Source organism: Pipistrellus hanaki, assembly GCF_964339955.1.
Source record: "Pipistrellus hanaki genome assembly, chromosome: 12".
Taxonomy (NCBI): Eukaryota; Metazoa; Chordata; class Mammalia; order Chiroptera; family Vespertilionidae; genus Pipistrellus; species Pipistrellus hanaki.
The window spans coordinates 46367697-46372833 of record NC_140514.1 but is presented as its reverse complement, the minus strand read 5'-3'; the positions used below and the strand labels follow the sequence as shown (position 1 = coordinate 46372833).

Sequence of the window (5137 nt, the reverse complement as noted above, 5' to 3'; positions counted from 1 at the left end):
GAGCATAGAAATGTTTTACTTACTGATATATCACCAGCAGTTTGAAGGGACATGGTACATAATAGATGCTTTAAAATATGTGTAGAAGTAATATATTACTGTCCATCACTATTTGGGAAGTCTGGTCTGCTAAAGTCAAATTAATCTTATTAAATATATTAAAGATCTAAAATGGTAGTAAAATTATTACTCTGAAGGACAATTTAGATTTTTATGCTAAGGAGTTGATGAAAGGTAGTTCAACAAAGAAGTATAGTGATGGCAAATACTGGTATCATATCAGGCAAAACTAGGGTATGCTCAAAAGTCACTGGATAATGGATAATGGTATTAACAACTCCACACTAACATATGAAGTTAGCAGAGGTATAATCATGTGTAGTAATATTCAGTTACATTTCTTAAAGAAGATGATTGAAACCATGAATAACTCAATTATTGACAGGAAAAACTAGAGGAAAAAGTGGAAGAAGTTCACAATTTCCCCCCTTTGGGAATGCCCTTGTTTTGAAGTGAAAAAATAAAAATTACTATAGATCCAAGAGAATGATGGGAAAGACGACTGGGAATATGTGGAAATAAAATCTCCATGAAAGTCTCTCTGTGTGTTATGTGCATGTGTACATGTATTAATGTATGGTGGGTGTGTGACTGTATATACAGAAAATGTGTGTGTGTGGTACATGCAAATTAGTATATTTTGACAGAATAGGATACATTTGACTGAATATAACAGAAACATATATTTCATAGTTTAAAATAACAGCGTGTTTAGTTGAAAAACAAACTGCTAAATGTAAATGGCTCCAGGGTTAGTAATTGAGTCTTCATTGAACACTCAGGTTTTTATCTTTGGGTTGTCCTCAGTTTAGGTGCCCTCAATGTTCATGAGATATGAGGCCTATGTCATATATATATAGGTACTTCAACTGACAGAGGAATAAAATACAATAATGCTGTTCTTTCTTTTAGAATGAGGAAAATTTCCCCAAATTGCTGCAACAGTTTTCTCCTCGTGTCAGTAAATAGAACTGCATCACATACCTGTGACCTGTGGGATGCCTGCAGGGAGCGTAAACTTGGCAGGATTTGCCCCTGGTCTGAGTATTAGTGCCACCCTGCCTCAGAGAGGGGAACCTTTAAAAAACTATGGTTTTGAAACAAAAAATAAACGAACGGCCAGCAATGGTGTTACATCATTTTAGTTATATGTTTTTAGTAGAGACCTGATGCATGAAAATTCGTGCAGGAGTAGGCCTTCCTTCCCCCGGCTGCTGGCACAGGCTTCCCTCTGGCACTCAGGACCCGGGCTTCCCTCTGGCTGCCCGCAGGCACCTGGGCCCCAGGCTGCTTCCCTCCAGCCTCCAGCAGGCACCCAGTACCCGGGCTTCGCTCTGGCCCCAGCTTTTTTCGGATGGATGTCCAAAATGATGCCCTGGAAGGATGTTCATTCTAATTAGCATAATACCTTTTAATATAGATATATTGGTCTTTATATTCCTGATATTTTCCAGACTGATACAGAAATTTTAATTTTTCATAGCACATGTTAATGTCAGTTTTCAAATATAAACAACCAATTCAATCAGCAACACATTGCAATACTAATTGGCTTTACAGGTGTATATTTAGAGCTATTTTCAGATTTACATCTGTTTCTCATCCAAAACTTGATTCTATCCAATAAGCAAATTGCTCCTTTCTCATGAAAAGGAGCAATTTTTTTTTTATTGTAAGCAGCCAACAAAAACAACAGATTTGCAGGTGTTTCTACTAAAATACCATGAATGTGCTCCTGAAAAATCTTATATTCTGCAAAATCCCACACTAAAAATACAAGAGTTTATGGAGAAAATAAGTCTAGAAGAAAAAAAAAAATCAAAACCCAGACACAATAATGTTCTAAGTAATATGAAAGCACAATTAAAAAGCAGTATTCCCAATAAATAAATACTGCGTTGGATATGTAGCTATTTGCCTTTTCAAGAAAGGAATGAGTGATCACGTTGAGGACCATGCTGCTTCCGAAACATCTTGCTCACAGGCACACCAAGGGTTGGAAAAACCACATTAGGCAAAGAACTTGTAGGGAGATTGGGACTGAAATATGTTAATGTGGGTGATTTAGCTTAAGAAGTCTGATCACCGAATATCATGGATTCTCCAAGATAGCTTCTCCCAAGAGCATAGCAAAAGATGCACAGATGATGGCACAAATCCTGAAGGATATGGGATTACATGAGCCAAGAGTTATAAATTAGATGTTGGAGTTTGCCTTCCAATATGTGACCTCAATTCTAGATGTTGCAAAAATTTATTCAACCCATGCTAAGAATGTTACCATTAATGCAGTTGATGTGCAATTGGCAATCCAGTGTTGTGCTGACCAGTCTCTTACCTCTCCTCCCCCAAGAGATTTTTTGTTACATATTGAAAGGCAAGTAAATAAAACTCCATTGCCATTGATCAAGCCATATTCAAGCCAGTGGTTTGCCAACTGATAGATATTGCTTGTCTGCTCCAAATTATAGATTTAATCTTTACCAAAAAAAAAAAAGGCATCTGCTTCTGCAGGAAGAATAACATTTCCATAGTTAAGTGTTGGTTCAGTACTCTTACACTTGACAACAACTCCACAAACCATGTCAGTTACAACTAAAGTAGGGACTCTAATGTCCCTCACAGAGCAAAAGTTTACAGTACAAATGTCGATTTCACAGTCCCAGGCTGTATAAGCAACAATTCCTGCAACATCAACAGTTCAGAATGTTCTGATTAATCCATCATTAATTGGATCCAAACTTCCCTCCTTTGCCAGCCTGGTCACCCCTAACTGCCCTCCCCTGCAGGGTTGATTGCCCCCAACTGCCCTCCCTTGCAGGCCTGGTCCCCTCACAACTGCCTTCCCCTGCTAGCCATCTTGTGGAAGCCATCTTATGTCCACATGGGGGCAGGATCTTTGACCACATGGGGGTAGCCATTTTGTGTGTTGGAGTGATGGTCAATCTGTATATTACTCTTTTATTAGATAGGATAGAGGCCTGGTGCATGGGTGGGGGCCCACTGGTTTGCCCTGAAGGATGTCCTGGATCAGGGTGGGGGTTCCCTTGGGCATGGTTCAACTTGGTTGAGGGGCCTGTGGTGGTTTGCAGGCTGGCCATGACCCCCCAGTGACCCAAGTGGAGACCCTGGTATCTGGGATTTATTTGTCTTCTACAATTGAAACTTTGTAGCCTGGAGCAGAGCCAAGCTTTCTGCTGGCACAATGGTGGCAACCATTTCTGTTGGGATTTATTGATTTTCTATAATTTAAATGTTGTAGCCTTAAGCGATGGCCTAGGCCAGCCAGGGTATGTGGAAAACTTGGCTTTCTCCATCACCAGGGAAACCCAATCCTCCCTCCTGCTGTCTCTGTGGCCGCCAGCCATCTTGGTTGGGTTAATTTGCAAACTCTCTCCTAATTGGCTGGTGGACATGGCTTGATGCATGGGAGTTGATGCTAGGTTTAACTTATAATCCATGTGGACTTCACAAAATAGTCATGAAGATATAAGTTAACCTGAATAATGTTTACTTTGCATATTACTCTTTTATTAGATATGATAGTTTTTAATTAAGATGTTGTATTTACTTTACTAGAAATTATAATGGATTTTCATCATCTTTTAAGAAATAAAGTTATCATTCATTTAAAAAAAAGAAATGAATGAGTTGTAGCAAGGGTTGAAGTTATTAAGTAATAAAGATTTGGGACAAAATGAAAAAAAAATACAATGGGATTATCCTTATAATTACTATTTCTATGTAAAACAGATGACCAACTGAGCCAAAAAGAAGCTTGAACAGTGAATATACTTAGCTCACTACTGTGCATGCCTCCAGAACACACTGTCTTTTGCCTTTGTATTTTCATTCCAGATTTGCTACATGTGCCTTCATGGCACAATGCATTTATGGGCTGGAGAAAAACATTGTTTACAAAGTAATATTTCCCATTTGACTGACATCATTGTCCTATAAAGTAAAGTATCTTTCTATCTATCTAGCTATCTAGCTAGCTAGCTATCATCTATCTATTTATCTATTTATCATCTATTTATGTATCTATCATTCATCATTATCATATATATATATATATATATATATATATATATACAATATATATGTGTGTGTGTGTGTGTATTCATGTTGCTTTATATAAGCAATATATGTAAAATTTATGCTACTGAAACATAAAATGTAGCATTGCAAGCCACATTAACATAAGTCAATTATATTTCAAATGGCAATATTGGGTCCACAAAATTATTGGGTAGCTGGTTAGTAATGCATTTTTCAAAGTCAATTGAAAAAAGAGTTTCTATCTATCCAATACATGTTTTACTGTCATAACTATATGAAGATGTCAGAGTACTTGATCTCAAAGGTCCCAGGAATCCCTGGAGAACTACAGCAGGTAAATTCTCCCATTCTTCTTGTCATTCATCCACTGCTAGACACTTGGAATAAGAAGTGGAATCTGAACAGTCACTCACCATAAGGTATAAAATGGATAATTTTTTAGACAATTAAACAGTGAATTTAGTACTGTGTATAACACAAAACTTGCATAATTTTAAAACTGGGTTGTATATTTATTGGGTTCCAAACATCCTAAAACCCAAAGAGAGAAGAAACAGAGTCATGGGATTCTCAGTTTTTATAAGTCAAACTGGACCAACTAATCAGGAGAAATGCAGATTTTCTTTTAAGACTTGATCCAGGGAACATGGTGTGGTGTACACAATAATACATTTTCAACACCCAGGAATTTTTGGCAGTTGTTGTCAGAGAACAAAGAGGTCCAACATAAAAGTTCCTATTGGCTGAAATAATTTTTGGATAACAACAACAAATGATGTGCTAATGGCCGGTTTGGTCCAGGGATAAGAACATTGTTTCTTTGCAAAACGCTGGTTGGTGATTAAAATACTTTTTCCATATTCAGTTATTTATTGAATCAAAGGGGTAAATCTGTTTATTAAAATGTTGTTTCAAACAGAACATGTGCATGGGCTTGAGGGTCAAAACAGAATTTCCACGTAAGTGTCATAGATAAGGAATCACTGGTACTTGAGACAAAAAATATTTTCAAAGA

At 37.3% G+C, this 5137-nt stretch overlaps 1 pseudogene across 1 annotated transcript; it reads left to right on the top strand.

The window, feature by feature from the left end:
* Nucleotides 1-2177: 2177 nt before the first annotated feature.
* On the top strand, nucleotides 2178-2855 carry LOC311631113 (transcription initiation factor TFIID subunit 9-like; annotated as a pseudogene). Its single transcript has one exon. The product of its transcript is annotated as a transcription initiation factor TFIID subunit 9-like (transcript).
* The last annotated feature ends 2282 nt before the right edge of the window (nucleotides 2856-5137 follow it).